The sequence below is a fragment of the Chiloscyllium plagiosum genome, chromosome 6 (assembly GCF_004010195.1).
Source record: "Chiloscyllium plagiosum isolate BGI_BamShark_2017 chromosome 6, ASM401019v2, whole genome shotgun sequence".
Classification (NCBI taxonomy): domain Eukaryota; kingdom Metazoa; phylum Chordata; class Chondrichthyes; order Orectolobiformes; family Hemiscylliidae; genus Chiloscyllium; species Chiloscyllium plagiosum.
The window spans coordinates 47075034-47101504 of record NC_057715.1 but is presented as its reverse complement, the minus strand read 5'-3'; the positions used below and the strand labels follow the sequence as shown (position 1 = coordinate 47101504).

At 43.2% G+C, this 26471-nt stretch overlaps 1 long non-coding RNA gene across 2 annotated transcripts in view; it reads right to left on the bottom strand.

The window, feature by feature from the left end:
* Positions 1 to 9494: 9494 nt before the first annotated feature.
* Positions 9495 to 26471, bottom strand: part of LOC122551131 — an 18447-nt gene continuing 1470 nt past the window's right edge. The window contains exons 2-3 of one of the 2 annotated variants that reach the window (XR_006312027.1): positions 25871 to 25945; positions 9495 to 9538 (exon numbers count right to left, since the gene is read on the bottom strand). This is a non-coding gene — a long non-coding RNA (uncharacterized LOC122551131). Of the gene's footprint in view, positions 9539 to 25126; positions 25211 to 25870; positions 25946 to 26471 lie in introns of those variants that run through there. The other variant, XR_006312026.1, reaches the window with a different exon arrangement.

Sequence of the window (26471 nt, the reverse complement as noted above, 5' to 3'; positions counted from 1 at the left end):
TTAAAGGTGTAGTGGACAGCGAAGAAGCTTACCTCAGATTACAACAGGATCTTGACCAGATGGGCCACTGGATTGAGAAGTGGCAGATGGAGTTTAATTCAGCGAGGTGCTGCATTTTGAGAAAGCAAATCTTAGCAGGACTTGTACATTTAATAGTAAGGGCCTAGGGAGTGTTGCTGAACAAAGAGACCTTGGAGTGCATGTTCATAGCTCCTTGAAAGAGGAGTCGCAGGTAGATAGGATAGTGAAGAATGCTTTCCTTTATTGGTCAGAGTATTGAGTACAGGAGTTGGGAAGTCAGGTTGCGACTATACAGAACATTGGTTAGGTCACTGTTGGAATATTGCGTGCAATTCTGATCTCCTTCCTATCGGAAAAATGTTGTGAAACTTGAAAGGGTTCAGAGAAGATTTACAATGATGTTGCCAGGGTTGGAGGATTTGAGCTACAGGGAAAGGCTGAACAGGCTGGGGCTGTTTTCCCTGGAACATCGGAGGCTGAGGGGTGACCTTATAGAGGTTTGCAAAATTATGAGGGGCAAGGATAGTGTAAATAGGCAAAGTCTTTTCCCTGGGGTCAGGGAGTCCAGAACTAGAGGACATAGGTTTAGAGTAAGAGGAGAAAGATATAAAAGAGACCTAAGGGGCAACTTTTTCACGCAGAGTGTGGTACGGATATGGAGTGAGCTGCCGGAGGAAGTGGTGGAGGCTGGTACAATTGCAATATTTAAGAGGAATTTGGATGGGTATATCAATAGTAAGGGTTTGGAGGAATATGGGCCGGGTGCTGGCAGGTGGGACTAGATTGGATTTGGATATCTGGTCAGCATGGACGGGTTGGACCGAAGGGGCTGGAAGGGTTTGTTCCTATGCTGTACATCTCTATGACTCTATGATTCTAAGAGGCTGGATAGGCTGGGACCTTTTTTCACTGGAACATAGGAGGTTTAGAGGTAACCTTATAGACGTTTATAGATATAGATAAGGTGAATAGCAGGGATCTTTTCCCTAGGGTGGGGGAATTCAAGACTGGGGGATGTATTTTTAAAGTGAGAGAAGAAAGACTTTTCAAGAAGACATGAGAGGCAATTTTGTTGCACAAAGAGTGGTCCGTGTGTGGAATAAATGTCCAGAGGAAGTGTTGGATGTTGTACGTTACAATATTTAAAAGACATTTAGATCAGTACATAAATAAGAAATGTTTGGAGGGATATGTGCCAGTGCAAGCAAGTGGGACTAGTTTAGTTTGGAAACATGGTCGACATGGACTGAGGAGTCTGTTTCCACTCTGTCGCTCTGGAGAAGGAGGCCATTTGACCCATCATGCGTGTACTGGCTCCAGAAAGATTTATTCAGCTAGTCCAATTCTCCAGCCCTATTTCTGTAGCCATCTAAATTCATCACTTTCAAATATATACGCAGCTCTTTTTTGAAACCTGATATGGAATCCGGTCTACCACTTTTTCAGGCAGCCCATAAAATTCTTTGAAGAGGTAACAAGCAGGTTAGACCAGGGAAACCCAGTGGATGTCATCTATCTCGACTTCCAAAAAGCCTTTGATAAGGTGCCTCACGAGAGGTTGCTGAGTAAGGTGAGAGCCCATGGTGTTCGAGGTGAGCTACTGGCATGGATTGAGGATTGGCTGTCTGACAGAAGGCAGAGAGTTGGGATAAAAGGTTCTTCTTCAGAATGACAGCTGGTGACAAGTGGGGTCCCGCAGGATTCAGTGTTGGGGCCGCAGCTGTTCACTTTACATATTAATGATCTGGATGAAGGGACAGGGGACATTCTGGTGAAGTTCGCCGATGATACGAAGTTAGGCAGACAGGCAGGTAGGACTGAGGAGGTGGGGAGGCTGCAGAAAGATTTAGACAGATAAGGAGAGTGGTCCAAGAAATGGCTGATGAAATTCAACATGAGAAAGTGCGAGGTCTTGCACTTTGAAAATAAAGAATACAGGCATGGACTACTTTTAAATGGTGAGAAAATTCATAAAGCCAAAGTACAAAGGGTTCTGGGAGTGCTAGTCCAGGATTCTCTAAAGATTGACTTGCAGGTTAAGTCCATGATTAAGAAAGCAATGTAATGTTGTCATTTATCTCAAGAGGGTTGGAATATAAAAGCAGTGACACGCTTCTGAGAATTTATAAAGGCCCCATTTAGAATACTGTGTCCAATTTTGGGCCCCACACCTCAGGAAGGACATACTGCCACTGGACCGTGTCCAGCAGAGATTCACACAGATGATCCCTGGACTGGTAGGTCTAACATACAATGAGCAGCTGAGGATCCTGGGATTGTATTCATTAGGGTTTAGAAGGTGGAGGGGAGATCTAATAGAAACTTACAAGATAATGCATGGCTTAGAAAGGGTGGACGCTGGGAAGTTGTTTCCATTAATCGGGGAGACCAGGACCCGTGGGCTTAGCCCTAAAATTAGAGGGGGTCGATTTAGAATGGAAAAGAGGAGATATTTCTTCAAACAGAGAGCGGTGGGCCTGTGGAATTCACTGTCACAGAGCGCAGTGGAGGCCAGGATGTTGGGTGTCATCAAGGCAGAGATTGATAAATTCTTGATCTCGCAAGGAATTAAGGGCTATGGGGAGAGTGCAGGTAAGTGGAATTGAAACACCGATCAGCCATCATTAAATGGCAGAGTGGACGCAATGGGCCAAATGGCCTTGCTTCCACTCCTATGTCTTATGTCTTATATCTAACTCTCATACAAAAAAGTTTCTCCTCATCAGAATATCATCTTTTGATCCTGTCAAACTTGTTCATACATATGAACGCTTCAATGAGGTCACAATAAATCTTGTCTGCATCAAGGAAAATAAGCCCAATTTTTCTCATCTTTGCTTGTATCTGAAATCCCTCATTCTTGGTATCATTCTAGTAAATCTCTTTGGCATTCTCTCCTGGGCTTTAACACTTTTCAATAAGGTGCCCAGAACTGAACACAATACTACAAACGTAATCTGAAGGATTTGTAGGGGAGTTGTATCATTTCCTATTTGTGCATCTATTTATAAGTCCAAGAATCCTGTAAGCCTTTCTAACAATTGTTTCAACTTGCCAGGCTAGCTTCAAATAATCTTGCATGTGAGCCCCAAGTTCCATCTGTCCTGTACTCCACTTTAAGTCATACCTTTGAGCCTGTAATGTCTCTCCATGTTTTGTGACGCAAAAGGTATTACCTCACATTTCTCTGTGTAAAAATAAATCTTCTGGCTGTCTGTCCATTTGGCCAGCTTCTGAAGTTGTTCAGCATCATTCTCATAGTTCACTACTATCTCCAGCTTAGTATCATCTGCAAATTTAGAGATTTTGTCCTTAACCTCCATTTTCAAATCGTTTCGATAAGTCAGAAAAAGCAAGAGTCCCAACACTGATCCCTGGAGAATACCAGTTTCAAATTTTCTCCAACCTGAGAAATATCCATCTTTAGCTACCCAAAGTTTCCCATTTTTAGCCATCAATCCCAAACATTCTAATTTGCTAACCAACCTATTATGTGGCATAAATGCTTTCTGAATATCCAAAATTACATCGACAGCACTACCTTCATCTACTGCCTGTGTCACCTCATCAAAGACCTCAATAAACATTGTCAGAAATGACCTGCCCTTGACAATGCTATAGTATTATGTTAAAACATGGAACATAGAACATTACAGCGCTGTACAGGCCCTTTGGACCTCAATGTTGAGCTGACCTGTGAAACTAATCTGAAGCCTTCATCAGGAAGGACTTTTGCTCAAACGTCGATTTTACTGCTCCTCGGATGCTGCCTGAACAGCTGTGCTTTTCCAGCACTACTCTAACTAGACTCTGGTTTCCAGCATCTGCAGTCATTGTTTTTACCTACTACTATTGCAGGTAGTGCATTCCATACCCCTACTACTCTCTGAATAAAGAAACTACCTCTGATATTTGTCCTAAATGCATCACCCTGAATTTAAAGCTATGTCCCCTCATGCTAGCCATCACCATCCAAGGAAAATACTCTGACTGTCGCCCCATCTAACCCTTTGATTATCTTATATGTCTCAATTACATCACCTCTCAACCTTCTTCTCTCTAATGAAAACAGCCTCAAGTCCCTCAGCCTTTCCTCATAAGACCTTCCCTCCATACGAGGCAACATCCTAGTAAATCTCCTTTGAACCCTTTCGAAAGCTTCCACATCCTTCCTATAATGTGATGACCAGAACTGTATACAATACTCCAAGTGCGGCTGCACCAGAGTTTTGTACAGCAGCAGCATGGCCTCAGGGCTCTGAAACTCAATCCCTCTACCAATAAAAGCCTACACACTATATGGAGAGTGTGATTCTGGAAAAGCACAGCAGGTCAGGCAGCATCAGAGGAGCAGGAGAATCAACGTTTTGGACATAAGCCATTCACCAGGAATGAGGCTTGTGGACCAGGGGGCTCAGAGATAAATAGGAGGGGTGTGGAGCTGGGGGGGAAGGTATCTGAGAATGCAATAGGTAGATGAAGGTGGGGGAGAAAGTGATAGGTCGGAGAGGAGGGTTGAGTGGATAGATTGATAGTTGTGTTTATTGCACCGACCTCTACACCCCACTGAAGCCAGGCGCCAACTCGCAGACACCTCCTCCTATTGCCCCCTTGACCACGACGTCATATCCCATCAAAAATCCATCATCTCCCAGACTATCCATAACCTCATCACCTCTTTGGATCTCCCATCCATTGCCTCCGACCTCATCATCTGCAAACCCCATGCATCCTGATTCTACCTCTTACTGGAAATTCAAAACCTGATAATCTATCCACTCCAACCTCCTCTCTGACCTATCACTTTCTCCCGCACCTTTATCTATTGCATTCTCAGCTACCTTCCCCCAGGCCCAACCCCCTCTCATTTATCTCTTAGCCCTCTGGCCAAGAAGCCTCATTCCTGATGAAGGTTTAATGCCCAAAATATTGATTCTCCTGCTCTTCGGATGCTGCTTGATCTGCTGTGCTTTTCCAGCGCCACACTTTCGACTCTGATGTCCAGCATCTGCAGTCCTCAATTTCTCCTAACACGCTGTACGCCTTCTTAACAACCCTATCAACCTGGATGATAACTTTCAGGGATCTATATACATGGACACCAAGATCTCTCTGCTCATCTACACTACCAAGAAGCTTACCATTAGCCCAGTACTCTCTATTCCTGTTGCTCCTTCCAAAGTGAATCACCTCACACTTTTCCGTATTAAACTTCATTTGCTACCTCTCAGTCCAGCTCTGCAGCCTGTCTATGTCCTTCTGTAACTTGCAGCACCCTTCAGCATTATCCACAACTCCATTGACCTTAGTGTCATCTGCAAATTTACTAACCCATCCTTCTATGCCCTCATCTAGGTCATTTATAAAGATGACAAACAGCAGTGGTCCAAAACAGATCCTTGTGGTACACCACTAGTAACTGAACTCCAGGATGAACATTTCCTATCAACCATCACCCTCTGACTTCTTTCAGCTATCAAATTTCTGATTCAAACTGCTAAGTCGCCCTCAATCCTATGTCTCCGTATTTTGTGCAATCGCCTACCATGGGGAACCTTATCAAACGCCTTACTGAAATCCATTTGCATCACATCAATCACTTTACCCTCATCGATCTGTTTGGTCACCATCTCAAAGAACTCAATAAGGTTTGTGAGGCATTACCTACCCTTCACAAAACCATATTGACTATCCCTAATTGACTTATTCCTCTCCAGATGATTATAAATCCTATCTCTTATAACCTTTTCCAACACTTTTCCCACAACTGAAATATGGCTCACGAGTCTTCAATTTCCAGGGTTGTCTCTATGGCCTTTCTTGAACAAGGGAACAACATCTGCTATCTTGCAGTCTTCTGGCACTATTCCTGTCTACAATGACGACATAAAGATCAAAGCCAAAGGCTCTGCAATCTTCTCCCTGGCTTCCCAGAGAATTCTAGGATAAATCCCATTCAGCCCAGGGGGCTTATCTATTTTCACACTTTTCAGAATTGCTAACACCTCCTCCTTGTGAACCTCAATCCCATCTAGTCTAGTAGCCTGGATCTCAATATTCTCCTCAACAACATTGTCTTTTTCCAGTGTGGATACTGATGACAAATATTCATTTAGCACTTCCCCTATCTCCTCAGACTCCACACACAACTTCCCACTACTATCATTGATTGGCAATCTTACTATAGTCATTCTTTTATTCCTGATATACCTATAGAAAACTTCAGGGTTTTCCTTGAACCTATCTGCCAACAACTTCTTGTGCCCCCTCCTGCCTCTTCTTAGTTCTCTCTTTAGATCTTTCCTGACTAACTTGTAACTCTCAAGCACCCTAACTCAACCTTCAAGTCTCATCCTAACATAAAGAACAAAGAAAGTTTACAGCCCAGGAACAGGCCATTCAGCCCTCCAAGCCTGAGCCGATCCAAATGTACTGTCTAAACCTGTTGGTCAATTCCTAAGCATTTGTATCCCTCTGCTCCCCACCTACTCATGCATCTGTCCAGACGCATCTTAAATGAATCTACCGTGCCTGCCTCTACGCGTTCCAAACACCCACCACCCTCTGGGTGAAGTACTTGCTGCATGTAGCCCCCTTAAACTTTCCACCTCTCACCTTGAAACCATGACCTCTCGTTATTGAATCCTTCATCCTGGGAAAAAGCTTGTCTCTAACCATTCTGTCTATACCTTTCATGATTTTGTAAACCTCAATCTCCTTTTTTCTAGTGAAAATAAGCCTAACCTACTCAACCTTTCTTCATAGCTAGCACCTTCCATACCAGGCAATATCCTCATAAGCCTTCTCTGCACCCTCTCCAAAGCGTCCACATCCTTTTGGTAATGTGGCAACCACAACTGTACACAGTATTCTAAATGCGGCCGAAACGATGTCTTGTACAATTTTAACATGACTTGCCAGCTCTTATACTCAATACCCCGTCCAATGAAAGCAAGCATATTATACGCCTTCTTGACCACTCTATCCACCTGTGCAGCAACCTTCAGGGTACAATGGACCTGCACTCCCAGATCTCTCTGCCCATCAACGTTTGCCAAGGCTCTTCCATTCATTGTATAATTCCCTCACATTTGTCTGGATTGAAGGCCTTCTTCTTCCTCTTGACAAGAGATTCAGTAGCCTGCTACTAAAGAGTTTTCTTTAGTAAACCATGGCGCCCTCACTTGACTACTTCCTCCTTGCCTGACAGGTACATACTTATTAAGGACAGGCAGCAGCTCTTCCTTGAATAAGCTCCGCATTTAACTTGTACCCATTCCCTGCAGTTTCCTTCCCCATCCTATGCATTCTAAATCTTGCCTAATTGCATTGTAATTGCCTTTCCTCCAACAATAACTCTTGCCCTGTGATATATACCTATTCCTTTCATTACTAAAGTAAACATAACCAAATTGTGGTCACTATCACCAAACTGCTCACCTACCTCCAAATCTAACACCTGGCCAGCTTCATTACCCAGTACCAAATCCAATATGGCCTTGCTGCTTGCTGGCCTGTCTGCATACTGTGTCAGGAAATTATCCTGCACACATTGGACAAAAACCGACCTATCTAAAGTATGCGTACTAAAGTATTTCCAGTCAATATTTAAAGTTAAAGTTCCCCATAACATAAAGATTCCTCCCTCCCCCCCACGCTGTTACTCTCGCTTCTATCCAGAATTATCTTTGCTATCCTTTCCTCTACATCTCTAGAACTATTCAGAGGCCCACAGAAAACTCCCAACTCCCCTCTCCTGTTTCTAACCTCAGCCCATAATACCTCAGTAGAAGAGTCCTCAAACGTCCTTTCTGCCACCATAATACTGTCCTTGACCATCAATGCCTCGTCTGCCCCTCTTTTACCGTCTTCTCCAATCTTACTGAAACATCTAAATCCTGGAACCTGCAACAACCATTCCTGTTCCTGCTCTATCTATGTCTCTGAAATGGCCACAGTGTCGAAGTCCCAGGTACTAACCCATGCTGCAAGTTCACCTACCCTATTCTGGATGCTCCTGGCGTTGAAGTAGACATAGTTCAAACCGCCTTTCTGCTTGCCAGTGAACTCTTGCGACCTTGAAACCATATTTCTGACCTCACTACTCTCAAACTCCTGGACACTGGAACTATAATTTAGGTTCCTATCCCCCAGTTGAATTAGTGTAAACCCTCCAGAAGACCATTAGTAAATATCACTACCCCCCCCCCCCCCCCCCCCCCAGGATATTGTTACCCCTCTGGTTCAGGTGTATACCATCCTGTTTGTAGAGGTCCCACCTAATGAGCCCCAATTATCCAGGTATCCAAAACCCTCCCTCCTGCACCATCCATGTAGCCACATGTTCAATTCCTCTCTTTCCCTATTCCTTGCCTCGTTAAGACATGGCACAGGTAACAAACCAGAGATAACAACTCTGTTTGTTCCAGCATTAAGCTTCCACCCTAGCTCCCTGAATTTCTGCCTTAAATCTCCCTTTTCTCCCTTTTCCTACCTATGTTGTTAATACCTATGTGGACCACAACATGGAGCTGCTCCCCTTTCCCATCAAGGATCCCAAAAACACGATCCAAGACATCATGAACCCTGGCACCTGGGAGACAACACACTAACCATGAGTCTCTCTCGTTCCCACAGAACCTTCTATCTGTCCCCCTAACTCTGTAGTCCCCAATGACGAATGCTCTGTTCATCTCCCTCCTTCGCTTCTGAGGAACAGGGACAGACTCTGTGTCAGAGACATGTACCCCATGGCTTAACCCTAGTAAGTCATCACCCCGCCCCCCCCCAACCCCCCAACAGTATCCAAAATGGTATACTTGCTATTGAGGGCAACGGCCACAGGGATCCCTGCACTGTCTGCCGATTCCCTTTCTGTCCCCTGACTGTAACCCATCTGCCTCTTTTTTGCAACTGGGGTATGACTACCTCCCTGTAACTCCTCTCAGTAGCGTCCTCTGCTTTCCAAATGATCTGAAGTTCATCCAGCACTAGCTCCAGTTCCATAACGCGGTTTTTGAGGAGCTGGAGTTGGGTGCACTTCGCACAGATGAAGTCAGCAGGGACACTAGTGGTGATTTTCACCTCCCACATTCTGCAAAAGGAACATTCAACTCCGTAACCACCATTCCCAGTGTTCTAAATTCTCAAACAGACTGTAAGAAAATAAAGAATAAAGAGAAAACTTACCAATCCGGTGCACAGAACCTTTTTGTTTTGGTTAGAGAAGGAGGATGGGTGGGACACACTGCCTAACTAGTGTTTTGGGTAACACAACCATCCAAATATATCACTTCACTTTACTCCCATGTATGTTCCTGCTTGGCATGCGCTCTGCCTATCTACAAGCTAAGTTTTCAAATCAGTGATTCACCTTCCCAGCTGTCCTCTGGTTGACGCTCCTGCTCTTCCTGCTGCTGAAACAAAAATGGAGGGCCCCGACGCTCAAGGTAAGTTTTTAAATCAGTTACTCACCTTCCTGTCAGCCCCCTGGTCGATGCTCCCACTCTTCCTGCTGCTGAAACAAAGAAAAACATATTTTTTTCTCATTGTATCTTATCCTGCATTCTGACCTCCATCAGTTTTCCCACTATTGATGTCAAGCTGACAGATCAGTAGTTTCCAGGGTTATCCTTTGTTCCTTCCTTAAACAACAGGGTCACATTTGCTGTCCCTGGGGACCACTCCTGTGTTCAGAGAGATCTTGAAAATTTCTGGCTATGATTTGCTCACTTACTTCTCCCAGCAATTTAGGATGCATTCCATCAGAACCTGACGACTTCACTACCTGGAAGGCTGCCAGCCTTTTTATCACCTATCACTATATTGCTCAGTTGTTCAACAACCACATTTTCAATTCAACTATTATCAGCATCTTCTAATTTGGTAAAGACAGAAGCAAAATATTAATTTAGTACCTCTATCACATCTTTTCCTTCAGTAAACTGCTTACCCTTCTTACTCCTTATGGGCCATACTCTATCCTTCATGAATCTTTTACTATTAATATTTTTGAAGAACATTTTACTATTTTGGTTGAGTACAAACTGTCATCCTTGCCTCATGCTTTCCCTTTGTGTACCTTCTGCCATCCATAGCCTTTCTCCTGCATTTGAGATTCTCCTGATTCCTATTCCTATTATTCTAGTATGCATCATATGCTTTCTTATTCTTCCTTACTTTCTCATCAATATTTTTAGTCTCTAGCTTTGGAGATAGTGAGGACTGCCAATGCTGGAGAGTCAGAGTCAATAAAGTGTGGTGCTGGAAAAGGCATAGCAGGTAAGGCAGCATTTGAGGAGCAAGAGAGTCAACATTTCGGACATAATCCTTCATCAGAAGCAGATACAATAGCAATGTTTAAGAGGCATTGGACAGATACATGAATATGCAGAGAATAGAGGTATATGGACTGCAAGAGGTTTTTAATTTAGAGAAATGTCTTGTGTAGACATTGGCTTGGTAGGATGAAGGGCCTGTTCCTGTACTGTACTGTTCTTTGTTCTTTGTCTTTTGAACTCTTTGTTAGTTTATTCTCATTTTTAGAAAAACAAGATCCTTTTTATAGCCCTCTTCCAGAGACAGTGATTCATATGGCATGGGGCTCAGTGATTAGCACTGCTACCTCACAGCACTGGGTATCTGGGTTTGATTCCAACCTTGGGTGACTGTCTATGGAGTTTGCAAGTTCTCCCCGTGTGTGCGTGGATTCATGTTAGGTGCAACTGTTTCCTCCCATAGTCCAAATTTGCGCAGGTTAGGTGGATTGGCCATGCCAAATTGTCCATGGTATCCAGAGATATGCAGGCTCGGTGAACTAGCCATGGTAAATGCAGATAGAGTAGGGAGCTTGGTCTGGATGGGATGCTCTTCAGAGGGTCAGTAAAGGGTCAATGGTGTGTATGGCCTCCTTCACACTGTAGAGATTCTATGATGCTGCTTCAAAGGTCAAAATGCAATGACAGCTTAAAGCACCATTCCTCATACACAGATAGACTAACCCTGAGTCACATGATACTCAGACACTTTCGACTGGGAGCATAGAGTCACCAGGTCCTAAAGCACGCAGATAGGCCCTTCAGCAGAAAAGATTTACAAGAATGTTGCCGGGGTTGGAGAATTTGAGCTAATGGGAGAGGCTAATAGGCAGGGGCTGTTTTCCCTGGAGTGTTGGAGGCTGAGGGGTGACCTCATAGGGGTTTATAAAATCATGAGGGTCATGGATAAGATTAATAGGCAAGGTCTTTTCCCCAGGGCAGGGGATTCCAGAACTAGAGGGCACAGGTTTAAGGTGAGAAGGAAAATATTTAAAAGGGACTTAAGGGCTGATTTTTACATGCAGAGTGTAGTGCGTATATGGAATAAACTGCCAGAGGAAATGATGGAGGCCACTACAATTACAACATTTAAAAGGCATATGTATGGGTGTATGATTAGGAAGGGCTTAGGGGGATATGGGCCAAGTGCTGGCAAAGGGATGAGATTAAATTAGGATATCACGTCAGCATGGACGAGTTGGACTGAACTGTCTGTTTCCATGCTGTACATGTCTGACTGTGACTCTGATCCATGCTGGCCAAAATGTCCATCCATGCTGACCCCATTTCCCTGCATTTGGCCCATATCCTTCTAAACCTTTCCTATCTATGTATTTGTCCAAATGCCTTTTAAATGTTGTCAATGTATCCGCCTCAACCACTTCCGCTAGCAGCTCATTCCAAATGCGTATCACCCTCTGTGTAAAAAGTAGCCTCTCAGGTTCCCTTTTGTTCTTTCCCTTCTAACCTTACACTGATGCCCCCTAGTCCTTAATTCCCTAACCCTGAGAAAAAAAACTGAGTGCATTCACCGTATCCATGCCTCTCATGATCTTATACAATTCAGTAAGGTCCCCCCTCAGTCTCATACGCTCAAAAAAAAGTTCTATTTTCTCCAACCTCTTCCTATAACTTAGTCCCTTGAGTCCTGGCAACATCATTGTAAATTTCTTCTGCACTTTTTCCAGTTTAATAACATCCTTCCTGTAGCCAGGTGACCAAAACTGAACACAATATTCCAAGTGCGTGCTCACCAAAATCCTATACAACTGCAACATAACTTCCCAGCTTCTATATTCAATGCCCTGACTGATAAAGGCCAGTGTGTAAAAAGCCTTCTTCACTGCCCTGTCCACCTGTAACTGCATTTTCAGAGAACCATGTACCTGAACTCCACGATCTCTCTGTTCCACTACACTCCTTAAGGCCCTACCATTCACCATGAAATTCCTACCTTGATTTGACTCTCCAAAATGAGATGTCAATCAATTCACAACATATTGTGGCTTCATGCCTTTTTAAGATCTCATTGAATGATATAACGACTGGAGTAGGTGGTTCATTGGGAGTGGTACCTGCAGGACCTGTTATTAATAGGATGTTCTTTTAGTTAGTGTGAAATTTGCAGTATGGACTCCACTCGCCAGGCAAGGCCTCTTCCCACACTGGGCATTACTTATGTGCCAGTGCCTGTGACTGAGTAAAAAGATGATTTGCTTCATTTCAAATGTGAGAACCAATAGGTTCCTCATTCTCCTCTTACTCACTACCTTTCTTCCCATCATGCTTCACCAATACCATTTTGTTATTCCTGTCCCCAAGGAAATCCTTGAGTATACCCTCCCCCTCAGATTTTATCAATCCTTTCAATGTTTATGTTTACTTTTCTTTTGTGAACCTTTTTAAGTGCCAGCTTTGAAGAGGTGTTGCTCTTTTGTCTGACAGCTTCTTCATTTGTCTCTTTTATTTGGTTCACCTTCAACACTTTCCAGTTCAGCCTTTAACAATCTACAACAACTAACTTCCACTGCCATTTCTGTACTCCATTTCTCCAGAAACCATCCCTAATGCTGACTCATTATGCATAATGCCATCCTTCAAATCTCCACCCATGATCACAGTGACTTTGGAGTCTTTCCAACATTTGCTCAAACCACTGCACCCATCACAAACTGCAATCAATGCCCATTGTCAAATGACAGCACTTACAAACTCTCGATCTCACTCTTCAGCGGTGCTGACTCATTGTACCTCAAAGCTATCCTGGCCCTTCCATCATATATCTATCACATCTGCTCAGATAGTACCATCTTCCAGACGGATGCTTCTGATGCTTTTTACTTTTCCATAAATTAAGGATTCCTTGGCATCTTTAGTTGATATGGCCTTTGATCTTGTCTTTCTATTTCTTGCATATTTGCTCGCGCTCTACCCCACCTCCCAGAAGCAAAATAATGCTCTCTTGTCATCACCTACAATTGCCCCAGCCTTCCGAGTCAACCAATAACCCCATGCTAATTTCAACACCTCCACTGTTATACTACAAGCAATTACCTTCCCTTTCAACATTCCAGAGTAGTCTTTGGTCAACACTATGCATAATGCTCATATTAAGAATTAGGGATGCAACAACTGCCTTCTACCAAATTTTGTTCTGACCAACCAGGGTCCAAATGTTCTGTCAAAGTGAAACAGTGATCGCCTTCCTATTTACCACAGTTCTAGAGTTGTGTTCTCCACATTGGTGAGAGCAAACACCGAATTAATGGTTGCTTTTGGAGGGTTGGGGGGGGAGTGGGGGAGGTTGGTGGTGTCTTAATCCAAAGCATGACACAAATTTTCGGTCTCCTACCCTTTTTGAAGTTGAAACTTTATTGCTGGAACAGCACAGCAGGTCAGGCAGCATCCAGGGAACAGGAGATTCGACGTTTCGGGCACAGGCCCTTCTTCAGGAATGAGCAGAGAGTGTTCAGCAGGAGAAGATAAAAGGTAGGGAGGAGGGACTTGGAGGAGGGGCGTTGGAAATGTGATAGGTGGAAAGAGGTCAAGGTGAGGGTGATAGGTCGGAGTAGGATGGAGGCGGAGAGGTCAAGAAGAAGACTGCAGGTCAGGAAGGCAGTGCCGGGCTGGAAGGATAGTAAGTTTGCAGATGACACTAAAATAGGAGGGTTCCAATGAGGAACATTACCAGAAATTGCAGCAGTACCTTGATCGGCAGCAGAAGTGGGCTGAGAAATAACATGTGGAGTTTAACATAAGTAAGGGTCACGTCTTGCATTTTGGAAAGCCAAATCCAGGTAGGAGTTTAATAATGAATGAGAGGGTCTTAAGGAGTGTAGTGTAACAAAGGAAATTAGAGATCAGGTGCATGGTTGTCTAAAATTTGAGTCACAGATACACAGGACAGTGAAGAAGGTTGTTGGCACACTGGCCTGCATCAGGGCATTGAGGTTAGAAGGTGGGACGTTATGTTGCAGTTGTGCAGGATGTTGGTAAGGTTGCAGTTGGAGTATTGTGTTCAGTTTTGTTCGAGGAGAAAGTGAGGTCTGCAGACGCTGGAGATCAAAGCTGAAACTTTATTGCTGGAACAGCACAGCAGGTCAGGCAGCATATAGGGAACAGAAGATTCGACGTTTCGGGCACATGCCCTTAAGCAAGCATTAGATAGTGCATCCATCCCGCCACATGCATTCTTTTTTGTCCTGTCATTCTGATCGCAATATCTGTTGTCCTGCATGAATATTGCCAGAGTCTTACCAGAACAAAGAGCTGCTCGAGCATTTAAGTTAGATAAACGATGTTAATTTAACCTGAGGGCCTTTAGCGATGAGGAGAAAGCAGCAACTTCTTTATTAAATTCATCCAAAGTGGGATTTGCAACGCACACTGTTAAATTTACACGATAGAAACAGAGAGGTCTAGGAAGGGGAGGGAGGAGTCCGGGACTGTCCAGGTGAATTTGAGGTCGGGGTGGAAGGTGTTAGTGTAGTGGATGAACTGTTCAACCTCCTCGTGGTAGCACGAGGTAGCGCCGATACAGTCATCAATGTAGCGAAGGAAAAGATGGGGGGTGGGGCCAGTGTAGTTGCGGAAGATGGATTGTTCCACATACCCTACGAAGAGGCAGGCATAGCTGGGGCCCATGCGGGTGCCCATGGCTACTCCTTTTGTTTGGAGAAAGTGGGAGGATTGGAAAGAAAAGCTGCCTGACCTGCTGTGCTGTTCCAGCAATAAAGTTTCAACTTTGATCTCCAGCTGCCTGACCTGCTGTGCTGTTCCAGCAATAAAGTTTCAACTTTGATCTCCAGCATCTGCAGACCTCACTTTCTCCTCGAAGATTTCCTCCCCCCACCTTGTCTCAGCCGGATCCCTCCAGCCCGGCACCGCCTTCCTGACCTGCAGTCTTCTTCTTGACCTCTCCGCCTCCACCCTACTCCGACCTATCACCCTCACCTTGACCTCTTTCCACCTATCACACTTCCAACTCCCCTCCTCCAAGTCCCTCCTCCCTACCTTTTATCTTCTCCTGCTGAACACTCTCTGCTCATTCCTGAAGAAGGGCCTGTGCCCGAAACGTCGAATCTCCTGTTCCCTGGATGCTGCCTGACCTGCTGTGCTGTTCCAGCAATAAAGTTTCAACTTTGATCTCCAGCATCTGCAGACCTCACTTTACCCTTTTTGAACTCTATCCTACATCATCTTTGTCTGTCTCTTCTTGACCTAGTATATTGTACCACTGAAGCTAAACACCAGCTTCAGGAACAGAATCATATCTTTCCTTTAGACCTTTAAAGCCTTCTAGACTCAACTCTAGAAACACCACCATCAGAAATATTTCATCCAACAGATTTTTAAGAAATTCCAACAAAAATACATATGCTCACATTTCATTCTCTGGCAATATATTTTAAGAGTACAAGGTAATATTATTGAACCCAATTCGAGTTTGGCTTTTAGACTTTTGTTTTACACGTACTTCTTTCATGCAGTATAGGCTTTTGTCTTTCATGTATTTGACTCATTTACTATCTCAAACTCAATATTGCCTCATGTCACCTCACACTGGTCATTTGGTACAATGGACACTGTATTACGTTTGTGTATTCATTCACAGTATGTGGACATCACTGCAGAGGCCAACATCTATTGCCCACCTCTGATTATCCTTGAGAAGGTACTAGTGAGCTCTGCGCTGTGTTTGGGCTGACCCTACTCCCACATTGCTGTCCCGTAAGGAGTATCACGACTTTGAACAATGGAAGGTCAAAGGTATGCTTTCGTGTTGGTATGGCTGTATACATTGGAGCAAGAAAGCGTAAAGCATTGTTTGGTGCTTTGGACTTCTGTTTTGAGGTTTCCAATTATTTTGTGGCTCACCTTTAGAATTAGATGAGATTGACTCTAGAAACAGAGAGTTGGTTTTCAAGAGTAAGGTATGGATAGGAGCATTTCAGACACAATATGGAAATGGCATAAGTATTTTAATCAGTCATTGTTCACTTTTGTGACTTGTATTTATTGAACAATTGAAACAAAATTGATGGCAAAAAAAATGGTAGGGAAGACCCTGTGACAAAACTGATCATCTAGGAATAATTTGGAGATGCCGGTGTTGGACTGGGCTGTACAAAGTTAAAAATCACACAACACCAGGTTATAGTCCGACAGGTTTAATTGGAAGCACTAGCTTTCAGAGCACTGTTCCTCCATCAGGTGGTAGATTAGATTAGATTAGATTACATTAGATTACATACAGTGTGGAAACAGGCCCTTCGGCCCAACAAGTCCACACCGCCCCGCCGAAGCGCAACCCACCCATACCCCTACCCCTACATTTACCCCTTACCTAACACTACGGGCAATTTAGCATGGCCAATTCACCTGACCTGCACATCTTTTGGATTGTGGGAGGAAACCGGAGCACCCGGAGGAAACCCACGCAGACACGGGGAGAATGTGCAAACTCCACACAGTCAGTCGCCTGAGGTGGGAATTGAACCCGGGTCTCTGGCGCTGTGAGGCAGCAGTGCTAACCACTGTGCCACCGTGGTAGTCCAGCAGCATGCTCAGAAAGCTAGTGCTTCCAATTAAACCTGTTGGACTATAACCTGGCGTTGTGTGATTTTCATCTAGGAATAGGATGAGGTGTGATTTAAAGGGCTGGACAGGGAGACTCCATTCTGATTGAATTAACATCTTGAAAAAAATAAAGAACTAAGAATGATGGAAATCTGAAGCAAAGGTTGAAATTGCTGGAGAAACTCAGCAGGTCTGTGGAGAGAAATTAGAGTCAACATTTCAGATCCAGCGACCCTTCTTCAGAAATGCAGTTTCCACAAACATCAGTATCTTTGATGGTTCTGGCTTTACTATATTTCCTGGCAGCTACATTAATGACAATTGCTGTAAGACCTGTATATAATTTTAATCAGTAATATTATTGTGTCACTCATTGCAGCTTAACAAAAGAACTTATATTAGATCATTCTCTGTTACCCTATTCAAATGTGTTCTTCATTGTTACACTAAGTACATCACAATAGCGTTGTTACATCATTTGTTTTTATTTTCACACCATAAAAACAACTTTGCTGTAGTTATTTAAACTGTTACAAAATACAAATTTACAGCATTTTGAATGCCCCTTAAGTCAGAATCCTTTGAGTCTGAACTGTAATTTGTGTGGAAGTTCACATAATGGAATGTGGCTTGTTCATCCAGAGACATGATGCGGAGGCAGATGAAAAGCCTGGGAACTATAGTGATGGGTAAGTTGTTGGAGGGGATTCTGAGGGAGAGGATTTATATGTATTTGGAAAGGCAAGGACTGATTAGGGATTGTCAACCTGGCTTTGTGCATGAGAAATCGTGTCTCACTAACTTGATTGAGTTTTTTGAAGAAGTGACAAAGAAGATTGATGAAGGCAGAGCAATAGACATTGTCTATATGGCAAAATGCCAGTATTACTGGAATTTTGAAATAAAAGCATAGAATTTTGCCAACATTAAGCAAATCAGTGGGAAATAGTAAACTGTTACCTTTAGGTTTTATGGCCCTGGATTAATACTAGACTGTGGGGAAGATATTGCAGGATCTCAGGATCAGTGTGCCTGGTTCAAAACCCCAGTAAGCTACTAATGATTGTTATTATAAGTATTTCACAAAACAAAGGATTGTTCATATTTTAAATTCTTTAAATGAAGCACAAAATCAAGCCATTCGGCCCAAAGCCTCTTGCTCCACATATCCCTCAAATCATTAGATTTAATCTCACTCTCACTGATTCCTGAAGAAGAGCTCATGCCCGAAACGTCGATTGTCCTGCTCCTTGGATGCTGCCTGACCTGCTGCGCTTTTCCAGCAACACATTTTCAGCTCTCATTCTAATACAACAGGTTTCCATTTGTTGCAATTCAAATTGACTTTAGGCCACCATAAAGACTCAGGTCCTTTCCATCTTGTCTACCAAAGCATTCGTAACTCTTTCCAAATAGATTGGCTAACTATTGATAGATAAAGGTTGATCTTCAATGGAAAGAACACTTATTGATCTACAAAAGATTCTTAAGATCTTCAATTCCCCATTCAACTCAGTATTAACTGACAAAGGAGCACTGTAAGAAATTATTCCCACATAAAGTAACACAAAATGCTATGTTTCTTCACGAGTCCGGTGAGGAAACCTTCAAAAATGTTTAGTCAGAATCATACAGTACAGAAGCCCTTTGGTCCATCAAGTCTGAACTGACAAAGAAAATTTTATTTTCTCAATTATAAGCAGATAAATCAATTCATGCATTTTGCAAAGTTGGCCATTGTATCTTTAAAGGACAACTTTGCTGTTCATATATTATTTCATTTAGAGTCGTAGAGATATATAGCATGGAAACACACCCTTCGGTCAACTCATCCATGCTGACCAGATATCTTTATAATGAATCTAGTCCCACTTGCCAGCATTTGGTCCATATCCTTTTAAACCTCTCCTATTCCCATCTAGATGCCTATTAAATGTTGTAATTGTACCAGCCTCGACCAATTCATCTGGCAGTCCATTCCATATACGCACCACCCTCCACGTGAAAAGGTTGCCCCTTAGGTCCCTTTTATATCTTTCACCTCTCACCTTAAACCTATGCCTTTCTAATTTTGGACTCCTCCACCCCAGTGAAAAGGCCTTGCCTATTCATCATATCCATGCCCCTCAACCTCCGGCACTCCAGGGAAAATAATCACAGTCTATTCAGCCTCTTCCTATAGCTCAAATCCTCCAACCCTAGCAATGTCCTTGTAAGTCTTTTCTGAACCCTTTCAAGGTTCAGAACACTCTTCCTATAGCAGGGAGACCAGAATTGCAAACAATACTCCAAAAGTGGGCAAACCAATTTCTTGTAAAATCACATTACCTCACAACTCCTATACTCAATGCACTGACTAATAAAAGCAAGCATACCAAATGCCTTCTTCACTATCCTGTCTACTTCACTTTCAATGAACCGGGGTGGCATGGTGGCTCAGTGGTTAGCACTGCTGCCTCACAGTGCCAGGGACCCAGGTTCAATTCCAGCCTCGGGTGACTGTCAGTATGGAGTTTGCATATTCTCCCCATCTTTGCGCAGGTTTCCTCCCACAGTCCAAAGATGTGCAGGTCAGGTGAATTGGCCATGCTAAATTGCCCATAGTGTTAGGTGCATTAGTCAGATGGAAATGGGTTTGGGTGGGTTAGTCATCGGAGGGACAGTGTGGTCTTATTGGGCCAAAGAGCTTGTTTTCACACTGTAGATTAGATTAGATTACTTAGATTAGATTACTTACAGTGTGGAAACAGGCCCTTCGGCCCAACAAGTCCACACCGACCGGCCGAAGCGCAACCCACCCAGACCCATTCCCCTACATTTACCCCTTCACCTAACACTACGGGCAATTTAGCATGGGCAATTCACCCGACCTACACATTTTTGGACTGTGGGAGGAAACCGGAGCACCCAGAGGAAACCCACGCAGACACGGGGAGAATGTGCAAACTCCACACAGTCAGTCGCCTGAGGCAGGAATTGAACCCGGGTCTCTGGCGCTGTGAGGCAACAGTGCTAACCACTGTGCCACCGTGCCGCCCACAATCTAATCTAATCAAAACTATAAACCTGCACTCCAAAATCTCCTTGTTCAGCAATATTTCCAGAACCTACTATTAAGTGTACAAGTCCTGCCCTGGTTTGCCCTTCTAAAATACAGCACCTCACATTTATCTAAATTAAACTCCATCTGCCACTCCTTGGTCCATTGGCCCATCTGATCGAGATCCTGTTGTACTCTGAGGTAACCTTCTTTGGTATCCATTATACCTCCAATTTTAGTGTCATCTGCAAACTTATTAACCATACCTCCTAATTTCACATCCAAATCATTCACATAAATGACAAAAGGCAGTTGACCCATCACTGATCCTTGTGGTACATCACTGGTCTCAGACCTCCAGTCTGAAAAGCAAACCTCCACCGCCACCACCCTCTGTCTTCTACCTTCAAACCAGTTCTGCATCCAAATAGGTACTTCTCCTTGTATTCCGTGTGACCTAACCTTGCTAACCAGTCTTGAGGATACACTTGAAGCAGTCATTTAACCTTAATACATTTGTCCTACTTCTCAAGTATTCAGTGATCGCAACAAATTCAATGCTTATTGTTAAAGCTGGGCACAGTAAGACTTCTGCCGGACTAAAGTTAGAGATTTCAGATCCTTAGCGATTCAGTTTGCTTTGCAAAGATTAAGCTATAAGAATAAAGTGATGGAGAAAACCCTAAACTACCATAAGGAGCAGAATGACAAGTTTCCAATCATTGTGAATCAGTTCACAAAGTTATCTGAAAAATATAAATTAAATACATTAGCTATAATATTCTTTGAGTCAACAGGGGCACATTGCAGTTTGTGCATTTGGAATGTAGATAAGATTAGATTAGATTCCCTATGATGTGGAAACAGACCCTTCGGCCCAACAAGTCCACACCGAACCTCCGAAGAGTAACCCGAAGAGTAATGTCAGTTTGTCATTTAAATCTTATTCAGAAAATAGTGGCAAACCTACCAAAAGCAGAAACAACACAGCAGCCTATAGGTTCTCCCTACAGCAGTCTATTCAGACCTCAAAATGACAGGAACCGCCACGGAAATCAGTTGAGTTATTCTTCCTGCATGTATGCACTCGCCTGCTTTGGTAAAATATTAAAAGCACCTCATTACCCATAGAAAAGTCTGAACATTATAATTATAGAATACAATCAATCAGGCATAGCTGAACATACCTTTCCTTTTTGTCTCACCAAAACAATTCTTATTGTAACAACAAACAATAATCTAGTATGGTTCATTTAATGTGGAGAAGAGCTCCAAGGTATTCCACAAAGTTATAATCAGAAAATACATAAACTATTGTTGCCCTAACTACAAATATAATGCAGATGAATGGGAACAAATGGAAAAAATGTAAAATGAACACATTTGCTGAATTCCAACAAGGAATGAAATATATACCTTCTGTGTTTGCTGTCTGCTACTGTGTAAAAGCTGTGTCACTCTCACTTGAAAAATATGTGCTGCCTTTCAAGGAGCAGACATTGGTGAAGATTATCTCTGTTAATCAAGGTTAATCAAGAGCCAAGCTTGGAGATCAGCAATAATTTCAGATGTTAGAATATTAGGGTGACAGGAAATTCCAGGTTAAAACATAGAACAGTACAGCACTGGAACAGGTCCTGTAGCCCACCATGTCTGCACAACTATGATGTATAGAACATACAACTGTACAGCACAGGAACAGGCCTTTCCGCTCATGATGTTGTGCCAAACATGACACCAAATTAGACTAATCCCTTCTGCCTGCCCTTGGTCCATATCCCTCCATTCTTTGCATATTCATGTACTTATCTAAAAGTTCCTCGAACACCCCTATTGTATCTATCTCCACCACACCCCTGCCAGCATGTTCTAGACTCCTTCCATCCTCTGTGTAAAAGACTTGCCCCTCACATCTCCTTTGAACCATCCACCTCTCACCTTAAATGTATGCCATCTATTGTTAGACATTTTAGCTCTGGAAAAAGATTCTGACCGTCAACCCTATCTATGCATCAATTAATTTTATAGACTTCTATCATGTCTCCCCTCAGCCTCCACTGCTCCAGAGAACAAAGCTTGAGTTTATCTGGCCTCTCCTTATAGTTAATGCCCTCTAATGATGGCAGCATCCTGGTAAACCTATTCTACACCCTCTCCAAAGCCTCCACATCCTTCCTACAATGTGGCAACCAGGTTTGAACACAATACTTAAGGTGTGGCCTAACCAATATCTTATAACGCTGCAGCATTCCATCCTGACTCTTGTACTCAATTCCCTGACCAATAAAGGCAAAGCATGTCATGTGACGAGAGTGTGCTGCTGGAAAGGCACAGCAGGTCAAGCAGCATCCAAGGAGCAGGAGAATCAACACTTCAGGCATAAGCCCTTCCTCAGGAATCATGCCATATCAGGAAGCATGCCATATGCCTTCTTTACCACCCTATCTACTTGCGTAACTATTTTCAAGGAGCAATGGACTTTGAACCCCAAGATCACTCTGTGCATCAATGCTTGTCAGGGTCCTGCCATTAACTGTATATTTTTCCGCAAGATTTGATCTCCCAAAGTTCAACACCTCACATTTACCGAAATGAAACTCCATCTGTCATTTCTGCACCCATACATGCAACTGATCTGTATTCTGCTGTATCTTTTGACAAACTGCTACACTATCCACAACTCCACCAATCTTTGTAACACCTGCAAACTTAATAAACCACCCATCCACATTTTCATCCAAGTCATTTATATATATGTCACAAACAGCAGGGGTCCCAGTATGGATCCCTGCAGAACACCACTAGATAGGCCATTCTAACCTAACGCCACCTACCCGCATATGGCCCATATTCCTCTACTTCCTGGCTGTTCATGTGTATGTCCGAATGCCCCTTAAATGTTGTTCTCATATCTGCTTCTATCACCTCCCCTCACAGTGTATTCCAGACAATTACCACCCTCTGTATTAAAAACTTGCCTTGCACATCTCCTTTAAACATTCCCCCTTTCATTTTAAACTTATGCCCCCTAGTATTTAACATTTCCACCTGGAAAATGACTGATTATTCACTCTATCCATCCACTCAATTTGTGCATCTCATAATTTTATAGACTTCTATCCAGTCACCACTGCCCAGCCTATATGCTCTGGTAAAAACAAATTTGTCCAAACTCTTCTTATAGATAATACACACCAATCTAGCAATTATTCTGGTAAACATCTTTGCACACTCTCCAAATTCTCCACAACAATCCTATGGTGTGGTGTCCAGAACTGCACACAATACTCCAAATATGGCCGAATTAAAATTTTATACAGCTGCAACTTAACTTCCCAACTTTCCTACTCAATTTCCCAACCAATGAAGGCAGGCATGCTGTATGTCTTCTTTACCAACACAAGTGGATACACTTGTGTTGTTACTTTCGGGGAGCTTAGGGCTTGCACCCCAAGATCACTCTGTATGTCAATGCTCCTAAGCATTTACTGCAGACTTTCTTCTTGCATTTGACCTCCCAAAATGCATGACCACACACTTGTCCAGGTTAAACTCCATCTGCCATTTCTTTGCCCACCTTTCCAACTGACCGATGTCCTGCTGCAACCTTGGATAAACTTCTTCATTATTAACAACTTCAAAGATGCTTTTGCCATCTGTAAACTTACTAATCAGACCACCTACATTTTCATCCAGATCATTTGTATATATTACAAACAATAAAGATCCCAGCACCAATCCTTGTAGAACATCACTTGTCATAGATCTCCAGTCAGAAAAATACCTCACCAACTACCCTTTGCCTTTTATGACCAAGCCAATTTTATATCCAACTTACCAACTGACCCATGTGACATAATCTCCTGGACCAGACTTCTGGGCATGAAAGAGCTTTTCAAATGCTTTAGTAAAGTCCATATAAACAGCATCCACTGTCCTACCCATATCAATCATTTTTGTCACCTCCCTAAAAACTGAATCAAATTTGTGAAACAAAACCTTTCCTGCACAAAGTCATGCTGACTATCCCTAATAAGTCTAATCTTTTTAAAATGGAAGTATATTCTGTCCGTGAGAATCTTCTCCAATAATTTCCCTACCACTGGTGTTGTAATTCTCACCAGCCTAGAATCATAGAATCCCTACAGCTCCGAAAAAGGCCAAATAGCACAATGAGCCTGCACCAATCCTTCAAAGAGCATCCCACACAAATCCAGACCCCTCACCACTTACCCCATATATATTATGGTTAAGCTATCTAGCCTACACATGTTTGGATTGTCAGAGGAAACCAGAACTCCCAGTGGAAACTCACATATACATGGGAAGAGCATGCAAACTCCACACAGACAGTCACCTAAGGCTGGAATTGAACTGACACTGTGAGGTAGCATGCTAACCACTGAGTCTCCGTTCTGTCCCTGGCCTTTTCTTGGATTATCCCTGTTGCCCTTAAACAAAGATATAAAGGGCTCTCCTGCCTGCATCACAAGATGAAGGGCTTACGCCCAAAACATCAATTCTCCTGCTCCTTGGATGCTGTCTGACCTACGTGCTTTTCCAGAGCTACACTTTTCGACTCTGATCTCCAGCATCTGCAGTCTTCACTTTCTCCTGCTGCCTATATCAGCCAGAGAAATAGGATTATGCCTTTTCAGTGTCCTGCATCAACACTGATGCTTTGTCAACCATTTCTTTCATAATTTATCATCTTGTACTCTTCATGTTCTCTGGCTCTAACTTTGGAAAGTTAGCTTCATAGCACAATGAAGCAACAGTCATGAGAATGTTCCTACGTTACTTCATTTCTTCTAAATGTCATAATTTTGGAAAAAGTATACCAATAATTCAACCCTTGATTCCACAAGCCATCATAAATGTCTAACTACTCAATTATATCACATAGACCATCAATTTCCTGACAGGCTAAAAATAATTCATACTAGGTTTCGTTCCAGTACTATCAGTCATGAGATCAGTCCCCACACAGTTTAGGGGCTTGGCCATAATCAGACATCTGCACAGCCCGGTCACGATCAGGGGATTTGTCCATGAAGTGGGTAATGGTCAGTTAGGAAGGCCAATCATAAGCAGTCAGGGGAATCGTACATCGTCTGTCAGGCAACTACAAGCACACCAGTCAGAGGTCTGCTCACAAATCTCAGGACCTCTCATCAAAGTCAGCCAGGGGTAAATTCCTGGGATCTGTCCTTTGATCATGAGGTGCACTGTCAAATAGGTGGAGGTGTCAAATCTGTGGAAAACAGAAGCATTTGTAAAAGTGGGGACAAATGATGATGGTACATCATTCAAGGTGTATAGGGATGGTATGCGGAACTGGATCAGATGGTGTGGAGGGCTACAGGAGGGGGTGTTAGTGGTGGTAACTGTGTGCTCCATGGGGAACATAAAGACATAGGGTTGGTATTATTAGTGTGTAATACATTGTGACCAGTGGTGTTCCACAAAGATCAATCCAGGGATCTCTGTTGTTTGTAATAGATATAAATGATTTGGATGAAAATGTAGGGTTCAAGGGCAAGGAGAACAAAGGTAGGTGATCGTAGGTAATGTACTGGATCTTCACATGGGGGAAGGTGTCAAGGTAGTGTCAGGCAAAATGGGACATGGAGGCTCTTGGACGTATACCTGGTGACGAGGAGGAACTTGACACTAGCGTGTCCATCTCAAGCTATGTTCCCTGCCATTACTCGCTGTTCCCTAGATGTAAAATGCAACTGGAAAGTGGCTTGCACAATGCCCAAGGGGAGCAGAATCAGTATCAGTTCAATAGGTAAAAGTTTGGGATCCTGTTGTTGAATGCTACAACATTGAAGGGGCAAATATGTGAAGCATGCGTTTGCAAATTCCGGAGACATTTCATTTGTAATGTAGACAGACTGAATATTCTTACCTGATCTGGACTACAAGGTCCACCAGCTTTGTGGTTGATTCAGAACTGGCCTCTGAAATGGCTTAGCAAGACATTCTGTTGTCGGGAAAATAAAGGAATAAAAATAGACAGACCATCCACTTCAACTAAGGCATCAAAAATGACAAAGGCAAAAACTGTTGACCCTGAAAAATGCTCCTTCTTAACCTCTGGGAGCAACTGCCAAAGTTGGGGGAGTGTCTCACAGACTAGTCAAGCAACAGCCTGTTATTGCCTAACTCACAGAATCATACCATAGTCAGTTTTCCAAACTACATCATTATGATCCCGAGGTGTGTTCTGTCCCACCAGCAGGACAGGCCCAACAGACAACAACACTTGCACACGTGTAGTGTCTTGAGGAGATTAATCAACCCAGGATGTGTGACATGTAGTATCAGAGAAATATTAACACTGACCAAACAAGGAAAGATTCGGAGATGCCGGTGTTGGACTGGGCTGTACAAAGTTAAAAATCACACAACACCAGGTTATAGTCCAACAGATTTAATTGAAAGCACACTAGTGGGCGGCACGGTGGCACAGTGGTTAGCACTGCTGCCTCACAGCGCCAGAGACCCGG